This window comes from Erpetoichthys calabaricus, chromosome 11, assembly GCF_900747795.2.
Source record: "Erpetoichthys calabaricus chromosome 11, fErpCal1.3, whole genome shotgun sequence".
Lineage (NCBI taxonomy): Eukaryota > Metazoa > Chordata > Cladistia > Polypteriformes > Polypteridae > Erpetoichthys > Erpetoichthys calabaricus.
The window spans coordinates 83,169,502-83,188,420 of record NC_041404.2 but is presented as its reverse complement, the minus strand read 5'-3'; positions in this window follow the sequence as shown (position 1 = coordinate 83,188,420).

The window sequence follows — 18,919 nt, the reverse complement described above, 5'->3', positions numbered from 1 at the left end:
GTCACTGTGCACAAATTGCTGGTTGACAAACTATTCCTTGTTTTCCAAAGATAATACCATCTGTCATATAAGTACCTGACCTTAGCCACTCCAAAAATAACATCTGCAATCTTGTTGAATTAAAGAAAAAATATTTTGAGTGTCAGAGCTCAAGCTCCAAGTGCTAGAACAATCAATTCTAACAATGAAAGACTGGGTCATTGTGAATTTTTCAACAGTGAAATTTTATTGTAAGGTGAACAACTAAAAGTCAGTCTCCACAAAAAATAGGGTTCAGAACCAAATATACAGGATTGTTTTGTGTAACTGATTGGATTGGCATGAACAAACAGCTTCCATCCATGAGCATTGAACACTGAACTAAAAATAAGACAACTGCAGCCCTACTAGGAAGTCTCAGCTATACACATGAGACACAAATGGCAGCTACTACTTAGACTGAGAAGCTGCGCAGACAACAATAGGCCTATTCGGACATGAACTCTTTAGCTCAAATTTGGTACTAAGTCAGTCAGAATCCATTTAGATAAAGACATACAGCGCCAGAATTAAAACAGAGGACACAGACCAAAAACCAAAAAGTATGGCCACTTCAGACTAGCACCTTGTTATGTCCTTTGTTGTTAAGATGACATTTTTCCTTATTTCCACTGAGAAAAAGAAATCGCATCAAATAACAAAGCATATTGGTTGTATCTGGGGAATACTACAAACATGTAAAATATAGTGTTATTTATAATAAAGAACCATTCAGTATCAGGCAGGTTTTCCCGTATTTGGTCTGTAGAAATAACAGAGGTAGGTTTAGTCTACCCCGCCACTTCCTGGCCTGGCCGTTAATTACCTTCACTTGGTCATCTCAGCTCCTTCCTAGTCGCACGTGTGTGACAATAGATTGTACTGTATTTGTCTCAAGAAGGAAACGTTTATGTAGAAAATCAAACTGGCTATCTCAGAGTTATAGAACGCCAAGATACACACAGACCACGTCACTGCTCTTCTGTTTGTGTCTTACTATTATGAGGTTCTTCATCATGATCAATGATTAATAAACACAATACTTAACAATAATACTTAACTTAATAAGTCCTTATTTTTCTTAGGAAAGATGGTAATTAATGCATAGCAAACAGCTTGAGGTAGAATTTTATTGCCTTTGGCTTCTATAAATGTTGCTAATTAAAGGGTAGCTAATTTAACTGAAAATTTTTTATAAAATTCGGCAGTGCAGCCATCAAGGCCTTCTGCTTTCCCACTCTGAAGTGAGTTTATAGCATCTAGTAATTTTGGGAGTGCCAGAGGTTTATCCAATTTTTCTGCACTGACTTTCTGCACTCTACCTGTGATATCTGTAATGCATCGAAAAACGCATTACATTTTGTCTTCTTTTTTGATGAACAAAAATGAACATTTTTTTGTCTTTTGATTCAGTCAGAGTCTTGGCTTTGTCAGATATCTCTCTTGTATAAAACAAACCTCTTCTTTTTGTTTTGGCTTTAATTTTGCCTTCTATATTTCATCTCTTGGTTTTTATCTCTCAGAATGTCTAGTGAGCATTCTGTTTCTTCTCAGTGTGTATTACTATAGGTAATATGGGAGGACCATGGGATAGAACCACTGCTTGTACATCAAGTGAAGCCATATGAAGTGGTTTGAGCATGTAATTAGAGTGTCCTTCTATGTGCCTCCCATAGGAAATGTCCAAGGCATTTCCCAAGGACAGATCAAGGATATACAGCAAGGATTATATATCTTGATTATCCAGCAACCATTTTGGTATGCCCTAGGAAGGTCTGTTGATAACTGTAGGTAATTGAATGTCAGAAAAAAAAACCAGAAGAGCTGACATCCCGATCATGCTTTTAATAGAATTACAAAATGGTTAGCACAACCACTGAACCACTCCTCAAGGCATCTAATATTCACCACCTGACCACGCAAAATATGAAATCATTTTGCTGACCATTCTGAATCCATAGAGAGAATGGAATAACACCAACAGACAGAAAGGAACTAACCGATAAACTGTTTACAGTTAATAAAACAAACTTTCATTGCAATTTCCATGAGAATATTTTCAGTCAGAAATAACTTATCTAACCTGCATCTTAAGTTCATTTATAAAACACTTCTGGAGTTGTGGTTTTCGATATGCACCCTGAAAACACAATGATATTTATTAGGTCAGGTGCACTTAGCACTTACACCAAAAATATTCTATGACACTATCATCTCCCATTCACTGCTGCTGTCTGTCCTTAAAATTGAACTATGTGCATCATAAATAAAATCCTACTGAAGTGCTGACAGAGTGTGGTCATCAATAAAATGGCTAAGAAGCACACTTGGAAAGCTGTCATTGAGAAGGGAGCTATCATAGACTTCTTTTAAATTTTATTATGATCACTTACTTTTTTATTTATTTTTTTCTAAATGGTTTTAATTATTTACTTAAATTTTTCAGCTGTAGTTCAGACCCAGCCTTGTGGACCATGAACTGCTGTAGATTGCATATTGTAGCTATAACCTTCAGACACTTCCTGAGCCTTGGAGCTAATTACATAGGAGATAGCCTTGGTGCATTAGTTAACAACAAATTTGCCTGGTTTGTGTCTCAGCAAAAAGGCATCAGATTATCATTGTGTGCTCTCCTTTGTCTATTAATGTGTCCGGTAATTTAATTTATTTCCACTGAGTCTTAAACAATACCTCTTCACTGAATCAGCAAACTGGAATTATTTTATATTGATCACAGTATTAAAAGAAACATGTTTAACATGTGAGTAATGGCAAAATATGCAAGTAGTAGACATAAATATATTGTAAATGTATACCAGTTTACTGTTTTCTTAATAATACTGTAAAATAACCTGTTTTAACACTGTAAAAAAATCTAAGCAGGTGAAAAGCTTTTATATTAATCCATTAAATGTTCTTTTCTTTATTGTAAGATCAACTGACTTAAAAAACATGTGTATTCATGATTATTTAAGCTTAAATTTAGCTTATTTTAAGAAACCTTCTCAAGAAAATTTTACGTATCCTATCAAATAAATAAAAATAAATAAATAAAACAGTTGATTGCTTTTATTTAGCAGAGACATCTGACAATGGGTTAAGCAAAATTTATTTCACAAGATTTCTTAAAATATGTCAGATAACCTTAAATATAAATTTCTTAAATACAAACTTAATACATCTTAAAACAAGGAAAATGAGATTTAATGACTTAAAATATAAAACTTTTTCAATTGCTTGGATTTAATTTTTTGCAGTCAGTTAAAAAAATCTACAACAACAACATTTATTTATATAGCACATTTTCATACAAAAAGTAGCTCAAAGTGCTTTACATAATGAAGAAAAGAAAAATAAAAGACAAAATAAGAAATTAAAATCAGACAACATTAGTTAACATAGAAAAGGAGTAAGGTCCGATGGCCAGGGAGGACAGAAAAAAAAAAAAAAAAAAACTCCAGAAGGCTGGAGAAAAAAATAAAATCTGTAGGGGTTCCAGGCCACGAGACCGCCCAGTCCCCTCTGGGCATTCTACCTAACATAAATGAAATAGTCCTCTTTGTAGTTAGGGTTCTCACGGAGTCACTTGATGCTGATGGTCATACAGACTTCTGGCTTTTAATCCATCCATCATTGTTGGAACTTTATGTGCTTTGAGTAGACACCGGAAAAGGAAACAGGAGAGAGAGTAGGGGTTAGTACAGATTTTAGAGCCACCATGAATAGTTATTATAATGAATTGGATATACAGAGTATCAGGATTTAAATTACAGTGAAGTTATGAGAAGGCCATGTTAAAGTAATGTGTTTTCAGCAGTTTTTTAAAGTGCTCCACTGTATTAGCCTGGTGAATTCCTATTGGCAGGCTATTCCAGATTTTAGGTGCATAACAGCAGAAGGCCGCCTCACCACTTCTTTTAAGTTTTGCTCTTGGAATTCTAAGGAGACACTCAGTTGAGGATCTGAGGTTACGATTTGGAATATAAGACGTCAGACATTCCGATATATAAGATCTTATATATAAGATTATTTTAGGCTTTATAAACCATAAGCAGAATTTTAAAGTCAATCCTGAATGACACAGGTAACCAGTGTAGTGACATCAAAACTGGAGAGATGTGTTCGGATTTTCTTTTCCTGGTTGAGATTCTAGCAGCTGCATTCTGCACTAGTTGCAAACGATTTATGTCTTTTTTGGGTAGTCCTGAGAGGAGTGCGTTACAGTAATCTAGTCGACTGAAAACAAATGCGTGAACTAATTTCTCAGCATCTTTCAATGATATAAGAGGTCTAACTTTTGCTATGTTTCTTAAGTGAAAAAATGCTGTCCTAGTGATCTGATTAATATGCAATTTAAAATTTAGATTACAGTCAACAGTTACCCCTAAGATTTTTACCTCCGTTTTGACTTTTAATCCTAATACATCCAGTTTATTTCTAATAGCCTCATTGTATCCATTATTGCCAATCACTAAGATTTCAGTCTTCTCTTTATTTAACTTGAGAAAGTTACTATTCATCCATTCTGAGATACAATTTAGACATTGTGTTTGTGAATCAAGAGAACTGGGGTCATCAGGTGCAATTGATAAATACAGCTGTGTGTCATCAGCATAGCTGTGGTAGCTCACGTTGTGCCCTGAGATAATCTGACCTAATGGAAGCATGTAGATTGAGAAGAGCAGCGGACCCAGGATAGAGCCTTGTGGAACACCATATAGGATATCATGTGTCTTTGAGTTGTAATTACAACAACTAACAAAGAATTTTCTCCCTGCCAGGTTGGATTCAAACCAATTTAAGACGCTGCCAGAGAGGCCCACCCATTGACTAAGGCGATTTCTAAGAATATTATGATCAATGGTGTCAAATGCGGCACTCAGATCTAAGAGGATGAGAACAGATAAATGGCCTCTGTCTGCATTTACCCGCAAATCATTTACTACTTTAATGAGTGCAGTTTCTGTGCTGTGATTTGTTCTAAAACCTGCCTGAAATTTATCAAGAATAGCATGTTTGTTGAGGTGGTCATTTAACTGCATAATGACTGCCTTCTCTAGAATTTTACTTAAGAAAGGCAGGTTCGAGATGGGTCTAAAATTTTCAAGAGCAGAGGGATTATTTTTCTTAAGTAGGGGTTTAACTACAGCAATCTTAAGACAGTCTGGGAAGACCCCCGTATCTAATGACGAATTTACTATGTCAAGAACATTATCAATTAGCACGCCCGATACTTCTTTGAAAAAATTTGTTGGTATTGGGTCAAGGACGCAGGTGGAGGGTTTCATTTGAGAAATTATTTTATGTAAATCAGGTAAATCTATCCTAGTGATAGAGTTTACAGTAATTTATTTATAACGGAATACTGGGGTTTAGGAGGATCCTTAGTGTTGGGGAGATATACTATGTTATTTCTAATATCATTAATTTTTTGATTGAAAAATACAGCAATAGCCTCACAGGTTTTACTGGAAGTACTTTGGAGGCATTCCTTTGAGTTACCTGGGTTTAGCAGATGATCAATCATCGAGAATAAGACTCTGGGATTACTAGCATTGTTATTTATAATCTTAGAGAAATAGCAGCGCCTCTCAAGACGGACTGTGTTATTGTATTCTGATATTTTAACTTTTAATATTTCATAGTGGATAGTTAGTTTAGTCTTCCTCTATTTACACTCAGCTCTATGGCATGTTCTCTTTTAATCAGACACTCTTTGGGTCTTCCATGGTATAACAATGCTAGAAAATTTTTTAACTGTCTTTTCAGGTGCAACTACGTCAACAGCAGCTCTCACCTTAGTATTAAATCTTTCCACCTTACTATTTACATTATCCTCGCTATTATAGTTGGCACTATAAACGGACTGATTGCTTAGAATGTTTGTAAGTTTTAAAGCTGCTGATGAGTCAAAGAAGCGTTTTTTTAACAATATGCTTCTCATGAGTGTTTTCTATCATTTTTTCTATATTAAAAAGTAGAAGAAAATGGTCTGATAGACCCGTGTCAATGACCTGCTTTATATCAACTTTTAGTCCTTTAATAATCACTAAGTCTAACGTATGACCTGCTTTATGTGTAGGCTGATTAACGAGCTGTCTCAAATTAAAAGAGTCCAGGAGGTTCATAAATTCTTTTACTTTTTGTTCACACTGATTATCTATATGAAAATTAAAGTCGGCGACTATTAAGAGTGTGTCATAGTTCGTAATTAAAATTGACATTAAGAGAATTCAGAGAATTCCTTAAAAAAGACACGTTGAATTTTGGAGGTCTATACACGGATAATACTAGAACGTGAGAATCTCCATGGATAACAATGGCGAGATACTCAAAGGACTTGAATTTACCAAAACTGACATCTTTATATTTTAACCAGTTTGGGTAAATGTTTGCCAAGCCACCGCCTCTTTTTCCTTGGCGATCTAAACGAGTGAAACTGTAATGCGGAGGCGCAGATTCGATTAAAACAGCTGCGCTATCTGAGCTAAGCCACGTTTCACTTAGTGCAATAAAATCTATTTTTTTTATCACTAATAAGATTGTTGATAAAAAATGTCTTGTTAGTTAAAGCTCTAACATTTAATAGAGCCTTATTTAATGTTTCGGAGGGGCAGAGATGAATACTATGTGCGTTATTGATATTTGGAACAGGAACTAAGTTATTTTTATTGTGTGTGTTTTTTGTTTAATCTAAAATCTGTTTTTATAGTTTTAATACATTGTTCATCTAAAGTAGTAATTTTAATTAAATTATTGGTATTTATGCCATATTGCCTAGATTTTCTACGCATTGAGATTGGTTATTACAGTATTTATGTTGTGCATTTTTATGGAAGATTTTATTAAACAATTATCATGTCCTAGTACAGCAGTAGCATTTCAGAAGGGGTTAAGAGCAGAGATAGATAGTCAAGATAAACAAATTACCTTAGATATGTTTTCGGAGAGAACCCGGGCGCCGAAACTGTTCGGATGCAGGCCATCTCGCTTGAAGAAACGCGGCCTTTCCCAAAAGAGGCCCCAGTTGTTGATGAATGCGATGTCTTGATTCTGGCAGCCATTTGTTTAATCCTAGCAGACGACTGTAGTACTCATTTGATCATCTGATGAGAGGAAGTGGACCCGAAATGAAGATCTTTGCTGATGGGGTCCTCTCCTTAATGTCTTTAATTAATGCTGTGAATTCAGCCTTGAGGATTTCCGATTGTTGGTGCCTTATATCGTTTACGCCAGCATGCAAAACAATTGCTCCAACTTCCCTGTTCTTGTGCTTCTCGTAGATTGCCAGTGCACGTCTCATCACATCTCAGACACGAGCACCGGGAAAACAAGAAACAAACGATTTTGTATTAGGGCATGCGATATTGAGGTTTCTAACAATAGAATCACCTACCACTATTACATCACCAGGGGCTGAAGGCGAACTGGGGCTGCGGAGAGGGTCGAACCAGTTCTGAGTTAAGATTCTTGCCTGTGCCGATGGAGGTGTTCTGGCCTTGAACCCCCGCCTGCATAGCTGAAATACGCTGAGGTCATCATCGGTGTCGCTCCTACGAGGCGCGGGGGTGAACTTCACTTGAGCGGCACAACGCGGGGTTGATGTTACGCCGATTACAGATGGCGAGGACGGTTTATCCAGCAGCCGAGCCTTCAGATCTCTAAGGTATCTTCATCTGGACAGGAGTTTCTGAATCTGTTCATCGAGTGCCTGGAGTTCTTCTACTACGACTGCAACGCGATTCATCTTACTGTCGGCCATTGTCTGCTTCTGCTTCCGCTTCCGCTTCGTGCCCTAGAAAGAATGAGAGAGAATGAGAGAAAGAGATTGATTAATCTAGATATATTAATCACACTATAAAATATAAGCTATGTTTAGAGGTTTTAAAATTTATATGTAGCATACACACTCTAGTTAAATAGAAGTTAAGTATGTATTCTATTAACCATCAATATGGTGGTGCCCAGGGGCCTCATGCATAACACTGTGCGATAGAATTCACACTAAAACATGGCGTACGGACAAAAGAGGAAATGTTCAGATGCACAAAAAAATCCAGATGCATAAATCTGTGTGAACACCAACTTCCATGTTCTTTCACTCCATAAATTGAGCGCTTTGAGTAGTGAAAAAAGCGCTATATAAATGTAAAAAATTAATATTATTATTATTATTATAAATCCCAGTCAGCATGAAAAGTAACGCACGTGCATGCGCCTGCTGACACTCCCTAACTCCTCCCAGAATTACGCCTCTTTGAATATGCAAATCAATATAAATAGCCCTTAAGCTCAGCATTCTGTGAAAAGGCAATGGCAAAAGCACGGGGAAAATAGAAGAATTTCAGTGAATACCAAGTGGAGGCAAGGAAAACTTACTATTTGTTGGTTTAAACAGTGGTATAAACAACAAAAGGAAGATGATCGAGTGACATAGAGTGTCGGAGAAACTCAAAAGCTCAAGTTCACAAAGTGGCACAGTGCCCAAAATAAAAAAGAAGTTGTCAGATATCAAAGTCGCCGTGAAAATGCGAGTCATAGCCTACCATCTGAGTGTCATATGAAAGCTTATTAGGGTACAGAGAAAAGAAAAGAAAATAGGCATAAAGCTGTGTCCGGGATGTGGATCTAAAAAAGGAAAGGAAACCACACTGGAACAAAAGCACTGCTTTGACGCTGGGTGCTGCCAGTTTGCAAAACTGAGCGGAGAACTTGTGTACGCCAAGGATTAAGCTAGTGTGAAAATGTGCATGGCTTTACACCAAGTTTTGGTTTTATACATCGCGATTTGAGCATGGTAACGGGAGTACGCAACATTTTTGTGCATATGCACCATTTATACATGAGGCCCCAGATGATTACGTAGGAAATATTTAATTTCACATCCATCAATCCATAAACAAACTAGGATAATTTAGGTTTGTCGGGACTTCCTGCAGTGGTTCTTTATATTCCTTGCTTTGTGGCCCAGTAAATACAAGTTATCGTCAATATATTAACAACTGAATTGTGCTTCATTCACTCAGAGTTAGGAACCAATGTAGGAGGCAATTCAAGATAGAGAAGCTTTCATCTGTGGTACATCTGCACGATAGCCACTTTTTTCCACCTTCTCAAACTTATACAGCTTTTAATCTTTAGAAAACATACAGGATTAAATCACTTAGAGATTTGTACATAGGTAACATCTTTGCATCCTATGAACAATTACACTCCAAATTTAGCTTCCCATCAACACAATTTTTTGGCTATTTCCAAATTAGAAACATTGCTAAACAAAATCTGCCCAGTTTTTCTCACCTCCCACCTACTTCTATTCTCAGAAGAAATATTGATCAGTCTTGAGGACCTGGACAGAATTTCTATAATATATAAAAACATTTTAAAGTTTAAAGAGTACAGTGGGAAAAGGATCTATCAACATTTCAGAAAAGGAGTGGAAGGCAGCTATGCACAGAATTCACTCTAGCTCAATATGCGCAAAGCATACAATTATTCAACTTAAAATCTTTTATCGAGAACATCTGCCTCATTTGAAATTGTCCAAAATGTTTCCAGGGCAAGACCAACCTGTGAACATTGCAATCGAGCTCTAGCCTCACTTGGTACATGTTTTGGGCATGCACCAAATTAATATTGTTCTGGACAAAATTTTTTTTATACCCATCAGACAGCCTTGGTGTCACAGTCACTTTTAATCCATTAACAGCTGTGTTTTCTGTTCTCCCAGATGGGCTTAAAATGAAGGACAAACAAACTGTAATTGACTTTACTTCACTATTGCCATGTAGACTTATCTTGCTCAAATGGACGAATCCTAGCCCAGTGGGTAACTAATGTTATATACTATTTGAAATTGGAAAAAATCAAATTCTAACTTAGAGGATCTGTTCAAACTTTTTTAAAACCTGGGAGAATCTAATTAATAACATTTTAGAAAAAGCATTTATATTGGAAAAAAGGATTCTCTCCCCTCTTTTCAACTCTTAAAGTTTTACTCTGGCTGTTAGCCTTCCTCTCTTTCTCATGGGTTGTGGGGGTTGAATTGAATTTAGTTTTGTCAAGTTTAACTTGTTTGTTTGGAATGCTACTTGCTTTTAAGAAATAAATAAATAAATGGTTGGCTGGGACCACAGCATATCCAACCAACATCACGTCACAAACCGGTAACCAGACCAGGATGTGGAAGCAGTTCATCACAGGCTACACACAGACACGTGCCAAATGTGTACATTTGCTGAGGGGTGTTATGAATTGCTACACACAAAATGGCCAAAAGGGTGATAAGGCCTCAAAATTAGACCAGTAATCTGCCTCAGTTTAATAAGCAGCAGAAAGGGGACAGATTTAGACCAGTTAATATTTTATCTAAACAAGTTCTCAAAAGAATTGAACAGGCAAAGTATATGAGTAAGATCAGGGATGGCATTGCTGTGAAAATGCAAACTGTTATCTACTTATAGAAATTATATTATGGAAACTGTAAGCAACAATAGAAGTGATCATATCAAGATGTCAGGGAGGCTAAATGGAGAGACTAAAAATAAGGGGACAGAAGATAGTCTTTCCTAATACCTTTATGAATCTAAAAAGGTTGTGGGATAGTAAAGTTGATGAGAATTACCACCATATGAAGGACTGCAGTGTGTTGATCTTGTTAAGATTTCATTATGGTAGAGGAAAGAGCAGAGTTCAGCATCTGTATAAATGGGGGTGCTAATGTCTTTTTTAAAAAAATGTTAAAAGGACATATTGTGGAAAAGAATATCTAGATTGGTTTGTGTGGATCATTAAAGCAAATATTCTCCTTGATAGGAAATTTTGCATATAATGGGTTTCTGTCATCAGCTTAGATGATTTCAAATGTCTTCTTCATCATCCTCTTACACATGCTTATCAAGTCATCCATATCAGCTCCAGTAATTGTGGATACATGTCTAGCAACCTGCCGCAGTTTTTTTATTTTTCATTTTGATCTCTCAGACCACTAAACCAGACATTGCAGAAGAAAGTGACAACAGAGTGAATCGCTTCGCAATAAAAGGACAGCATGAGATCTTTGTTCATTTGAATCATTTATAAATACATATTTTAATTCTAATATTTCAATACACATTATTATGAAAGGTCCTGAAAATTTTCTTTGGAGCATTTACTCAGTCTGGAACACACAGGTCTCTACATAAATACACAAAATTAGTTCTGTGATAGTAAACAATATGGCCATACTTAACAAAAGACATCCACAAAATGGAAGCGAAGACCCAAACATAGAACACATATTAGGATTTTCAAAATAAATGAATGTGATAGATCAAAAACAAAGAATAAGTGTAGACAATGTGCAAAATTGGGAATAAGTGATTTCAGAAACAAAGATTCTAACAATGGTGGTGTAGTTTTCCTCATTATTCATAAAAATGTTTCACCCAGTTAAATAAATAAAGTATAATACAGTGTGATTGTGCTGTAAAGTAATTATTTAATTTAAATGTATAAAATTAGTTTTTTAAATGTCAAAATGCATAAATTTAAATTAAAAATTAAAAATTTTAAGAAACTGAACCACAAAAGGAAAAAACACCAGGAGCCTCATGTATAAACAGTGCATACATACAAAAATATACACATCACGATGTATAAAAACTAAACTTGGCATAAAGCCATGCACATTCTCACATCAGCTCAAACCTTAGCGTACGTAATCTTTAGGCTCGGTTTTGCAAATTGCTGGCACCCGGCGTCAAAGCGGTGCTACTGTTCCTGGGTGGTTTCCCTTTATTTTTTAGATTCACATCCCTGACGCGGCTTTATCAAATACACTGACATTAAGCGCATATCATATTTTAGTTTAAGGTAACTAATTGTAATCAACCTGTAACCATATAATGATTCACGGAATGGCCAAACTATTCCAAAAACTATAGCTGCTTTAGCGTTGTTACTCTCAGTGCACCAGTATTTTAACCCACTGTATCTACTGTATGTGAGATTACAGCTGTACAACAGCAGATTGTGTCAAGAGTGGAGAGAATTATCGGGGTAGAGCTTCTAGCACACACTGTCTCAGTCATGGGCATAGTCTATTTGAACTTCACCCATTTGGCAAACGCTTCAGAGCCTTTCCTGTACGAACCTCACAGTTCAGAAACAATTTCATCCCAAGAGCTCTAAATGCACTCAATCAGTCCATCAAGTGCTCCTGGTAGAACTGTTTGTACTTATAAGTAAAATTACTGTAAACTTGCATTACAGTTGTAATATTACTCAACCTGAGCCACTTATGTTTTCATATTGTATATTTTTTATTGTTTTTATCATATTATTATTATTTTTGTTGTTGTTACTTTATCATTTAATAGGAAAATAAGTTTATGGAGGATCTGCATATTGAATCTCATTGTTCCATACGATAACAACAAAGGAATTCAATTCAATTCAATAGAAGAGAGTGCGTATTTACAGATGATGACGACTAGCTTCTCATTCGATTTAGATTTCCAAGCCCTATCTTCTTGGATGAAATGCAGTAAAGTATATATATTACATTAGGGGAGCAAGCCTCCTGCGGCCAGAATATTAGTAAAATCAGTAAATGTACAAAAGAAAAATGATTATTTATTGGAATCAAAATCATTAAATTCTATAAATATGTAAAAGAAAAATTAATTATTATTTAACGGAGTAAAAATGATGACATGAGAATAAAATATTTACTATCATACAGATTGGAGTATTCCTGTTAAACTGAGGTCCACTATGCTTGACGAATATTTTTAAGAGACTATATAAACAATCCATTTGTTTTAACTGACATTGATGTATACTGTTACTAAACGTATGGACACGGTGGACAGCGGTAGCAATGAACTGGCACCTGTTCAGGGATTGTTTCTGCCTCTCACTGTATGCTTGCTGGGACTGGTGTGACCCTGGATGGATAGATGAATGGAATAATTAAATATGTACTATGAAGATATTTCAATTTTCCTTAAAAGTTTTGAAGAATCATCATTCTAAGCTTACAGATGTCTTGACATTTATTAAACATGTGATTGTGTGGTGATTGGTTATTTGGAGAAAGAAAAGGAAGAACAAGAATTAGGGGTTAGTACTTTTGAAAGAGACAGTACTGCTGAAATAAATTATTACATCGAGGGTCGTGCACGGTACAGCAAGGATCTTGCAGGAGGCAGGAATAATCGCTGGACGGGGCACAAGCTCGTCTCTACCATTGCGCCACTGTGGCCCCATATTTAATACATGCTTTAATTCATTTTATCATATCAAGTATACATGTGAGGGACAGTTGTATGTTACTGTGCTGATTGTACACTTGCTGGCCTAATTGTTCGGTTAGAAAGAACTGCAGCTACACAGGAGAGTAGATAACACCCTTTTCCAGCTTGCTTCAAGTACTTTAATAGATTTGTATACGTAAGTGAATGTGTGGTATCTAAACAAAAATAAATGAATACAATAAATGCACAAATACAAATGGAATACATATATGAACATAACTAATTAAATGTCAAAGTTACATAGTATTCAGGAAAAGTAATGTTAAACATCAATTACTCAACTTTACGTATTGTTTAATCAAACCAGTAGGTGGCACTATTAACCAGAATAAAAGGTACAGTGTAATGCCCAAGACGGAATTCGTTTACAAAAAAAGAACCTTTACATTTAATAGTGCAAAAATCAGCACATTTTAACATCCTGGAGCGAAGTAAAGTACAGCGCATCTCTCCCCAAAGGTCAACAATATGTTCATTCGCAAACAGCAAACATAGCCGAAATAGCGCTTTTGTATACTTGCACGGAACATCAACATTAGTTGCAACATTAGCTGCAGAACGCTGCAAAAAAGAAATGACTTACTTTGTCAGTAGCACACAACACACAGTTACAAAAGGTAACAGCAAACTATAACTTGAAAAAACGCAAACAAGCATGTAGAGACTGTGAGCACGTTACAATTCAGGAACAAAATGAGCGTGCATGAGCAATAGTCTTGTGAGGCGTGTCTTGCCTAGGTTCAGCATAAAGCAGGGAATTTTGTACAATACATCTTAGTATTTAAATTGTTCAGAGAGCTGTAATATCATGAATGTAATGTATTCTGTGTCCTGTCGGCATAAGAGAAAGCCTGTTTAAGAAGCAAGTAGTGATTCACACACATAGAGTACATAGAAGAATACACAGAATACAAAGCATTTAACATACTACCAGTAATATTTCAGCTTTGATACTAATTGTAGGTTTAGTTTTTATTTTATTTTATAAAATTAATTTTTATTTTTATTTCGATCTAGTTTTCAGTGGAATCAACAATTTTTATTTTTTATTTAGTTCTGTGTTTAAAATTTTAGCTTTTATTTTATTTAGTTCTGGTCTTTTAACATAATATTTTTTTTTCTGTTGCAAGACCACAAATGCTGGTCTGCACATATTTCAATGCAAGTTATGTTTCAGTCAACAAAATACACTCACACTTCATAATGCCGTTAAACACAGCTTGACTATCAATGATCAAACAGATTAAGTGGCCTAATGAGTACAGTCATCAAGATCAAATTTTTCAACCCAAGAAACCAGTCTGTGAAAGCACATTACTGTTAAGCTTTAAACAAGCATGCATTTCGAGAGATTTGTCAATGTTGCAACGACGTTCGTTGCACAGATAGTCACACAATAAAAATATTTGCTCGACAAACGCCTGTAATGCAGGTGCACAGACAAGGTCCTTGGCCACTGGCACCAGCAGACTGTATGTTGACGATTTCTGCTGCCAGTACTGAAGCAAGTGAGGCACTGACTCCTTCAGAGTCAGATTTACAAATACAGTAATCCCTCCTCCATCGCGGGGGTTGCGTTCCAGAGCCACCCACGAAATAAGAAAATCCGCGAAGTAGAAACCATATGTTTATATGGTTATTTTTATATTGTCATGCTTGGGTCACAGATTTGCGCAGAAACACAGGAGGTTGTAGAGAGACAGGAACGTTATTCAAACACTGCAAACAAACATTTGTCTCTTTTTCAAAAGTTTAAACTGTGCTCCATGACAAGACAGAGGTGACAGTTCCATCTCACAATTAAAAGAATGCATACATATCTTCCTCTTCAAAGGAGTGCTTGTCAGGAGCAGTGACTGTCACAGAGGTAGAGAGAAAAGCAAACAGATCAATAGGGCTGTTTTTCTTTTAAGTATGTGAAGCACCGCGGCACAAAGCTGTTGAAGGCGGCAGCTCACACCCCCTCCGTCAGGAGCAGACAAAGTGAGACAGAGTTTGTTTTTCAATCAAAAATCAATACGTGCCCTTCGAGCTTTTAAGTATGCGAAGCTCCGTGCAGCATGTCGTTTCAGGAAGCAGCTGCACAAAAGATCACAACGTGAAGATAATCTTTCAGCATTTTTAGACGAGCGTCTGTATCGTCTAGATGTGCGAACAGCCCCCCTGCTTAATCCCCCTACGTCAGGATCAGAGAAAGTCAGCGCAAAAGAAAGAGAAAAGTAAGCTGGGTAGCTTCTCAGCCATCTGCCAATAGCGTCCCTTGTATGAAATCAACTGGGCAAACCAACTGAGGAAGCATGTACCAGAAATTAAAAAACCCACTGTCCGCAGAAACCTGCAAAGCAGCAAAAAATCCGCGATATATATTTAAATATGCTTACATATAAAATCCGCGATGGAGTGAAGCCGCGAAAGGCGAAGCGCGATATAGCGAGGGATTACTGTTTATGAACCAAAAAGAGTAGTTTATTCACTATTCAATGGGCAGCATGCACATTGACTACAGGTTATGTTTCAGATCTCATCAGCATTCTTTACACACATATAAGTAAGGCACATATTTGGCTAAGAAAGAACGTTACATTTATAGTGGCGAGAGAGAGTGCATTTGTTCCGCACCCTCCGGGTGTTCTAAAGTGGCTGCTGCAATTCCTCAATTCATACTCATTCAGTACAAATGAGAGTGATGAACAAAAAACACGGATTTCAATTTTGACCTTAATTGAAATATTTAGTGACTATTTATCATATATATATATATATTTAGCGACTTTGATATCTGACAACTTCTTTTTTATTTCAGGCACAGTGCGACTTTTTGAACTTCAAGTTTCGATCAACTTCCTTTTGTTCTTTATACAAATGCTTAAATCAACAAATAGTACGTTTTTCATTGCCTCCACTTGGTATTCGCTGATATTCTTCTTTTTTCCCTGTGCTTTTGCCATTGTCTTTTCACAGAATGCTGAACTTAAGGGAATATTAATATTGATTTGCATATTCAAAGAGGCATAATTCTGGAAGGAGTCTGGGAGGGGTGACAGGCGTGTGCATGAGGGTTACATTTCACGCAGACAGGGATTTGTGTAGAGGAAGTGCAAGGAAGTTGGTTTAAGCACGGTTTTCTGCATCTGAATTTTTTTGTGTGTACGCCATGTTTTTGTGTGAATTCTACACACATCGTTATGCATGAGGGCCCAGGAAATCCAAAAATCTAAAGTTCAGTAGTTCTACCATAAATGACGATTTATACTTTACGCTCAGAATGCATTAACTGCCATTAATTCCCAGCATTCTTTATGAGCAAAATGTCCTCAGAAATTAACATGACATATGAGCGAGTTGCAGTGCCAGCAAAAATATGGGTGGGGTGTGTTTGCAAGTTTTGGTATGTGATGTCGGTGCAGCTGCCGAAGTGTAAGGCGAGTTCAAGCACGGGTAAAACGCGCGCCAAAAGAAATCTCTCAGTCCAAAAGTTTGTTTTAAAATATTTAGTGAAAATTCAAAGCAAGTAATCCACACAAGAATAAAGAAAAAAGTTGTTACACACGTAGAATAAAATGCAAAAAAAAAAGGAAAAATGTATTGTCTCTAAACTTAGCTTTTCTTGTTAAACTTTAGTTATTACTATACTTAAAATTTCCTTACTTCTTCTTCTGTACACTTTAAGCATACGGCGCAGCACTTTTTAACTAAGTGCTTTGTCTTACGTGTTACTTGACACACAAAAACACGCACACAAGGTACGCAATACTCAAAAAGCACAGTTTAAAACCATGTGCCCTCTACACCTTACGAATGGCAAGGCTGATCACAACTGAGAATAATGTTTAGTCAGAGAAGTTAAAAATAGCTAGAATATACAGTACCAATTCTATTCAACTGATGGGGGTTATAGGAACCTCCCATAGATTATGCACTATCATTTAGTAAAACATTCATGAATCTTATGTAACTAGGAAATGGCTCTTACAGTCTGCTTCGTTTTTTACTATCCAACATGTGACGGCAGGCTTGCAGTTCTAACAGAATCAATCTGTGTGCTTCAATATTTGATGAATGGTTCGATGAGGTGAAGCAAATCATTGAACTTAAATGCTGACATGCTAGTGCCTTCATGATGTTTTTCTTTATCCATTTCTCACATAGGCAATACAAGCGGCGCATACTCTCCTTCGTAATGATATGAGACACTTAAAGGTATCACATACTGTCTTGAAATTCAGTGTATTCTGTTGCTGTAATTTTTTTTTGCACTTTAGTAACAGCATCAGAATGCATAAAATTTTTATTTTTAACATCTTTCTTCCCTTAACTCACAACACAGTAAAACCGGAAGTTGTTTTCTCCCTGGTGGAATCCTTCAGATTTACTTAAAGTACGTGCACAAGTATAGACAGTACCCAGTTTGCGTAGCAGGAGCATCCACAAGCTCATGCATCACATAGCATTAAGTATATCGCCGGCCTAAAACTATCTATAGAAAATGAGAGCCACCAAAAGCAAGTGATGGAAAATTTACAACAGAGGAGAAGCTCAAAAGGGGAGCAGAAGAACACAAACACAGGTTAACAACTGATATCACAGCAAATACTTGTCTTAAAAAGTCCTCAGGTTAACACAACCCTAATGACCACAGCATCAATTGGAAGCCACATCCCTGCAATCAATGAACACAACAAACAGTTAAAACTTGATAATAAATTAAAAATACAAAACCAAAACAAAGTGCAATTGAGTTGAGGATTTTGAATGTGATAAGTCAATTTTTTGTAACTTCCTTTTCATATACAGTTTTGATTATTTCAAAAAATTGTGTTTTGTTTTTGTTCATTGACTTCACATTTTTTTGCATTTTTCATGGTCCTAGCCTGCTACTTACGGGTGCTTCCTTGTGATGCTGGTATTAAGTGACCAAAAGTCTTTGACATTTTGGCTTGTGTCCCCTTCTTAATTTCCTCCCATCTCCAGATCCTACACCTTGTTGCGAAAACTTTAAGTCTGCTGTTTTTCACTTGGCTGAAAACTAACAAAAAATAAAAAAGAAAAATTAGATTGCAGCAAACCTAACACAATTGCTAGGAGTTAACTGAGACTTTATTGGGATCTGGCAATTTTGTTTTATGAAGTTAGACTCAAGAGTGTGTGGATTGTTCCCTTTTGTTGCCTGCCTTTCATGGTGAGGCTTAGCAACTAAAATACCTGATATATGGCAGGTAAAAATAATATATGTAGCTTTTGCTCAATTATATTATTGACTAAAACCAAGAATAGATGCATACCCTTATACAGCACTACATCAGGCAACAAACGAGGCAGTAAAAATATTGCCAAACAAAAAAGAAGTCTTTGCAAGCAATAAAAAACAGTTCTGTCTACAGATATTGTTCCCAGCTGCTTTTCACACAAATGCCCTTTTATCTCACAAAAAGAGAATTGTTGTAATCACAAGTCTGGTAGCAGCCATGCCAGCTCTTAATTATTAACATTCGCAGGGACACAATGTTACTTCGCCCTTCTCCCTACACTAAAATCAGACAGGCAAAAAATTTACTGAAAAAACAAAACGCTTTCTTCTTTTACCCCCTTACCCTATCTCT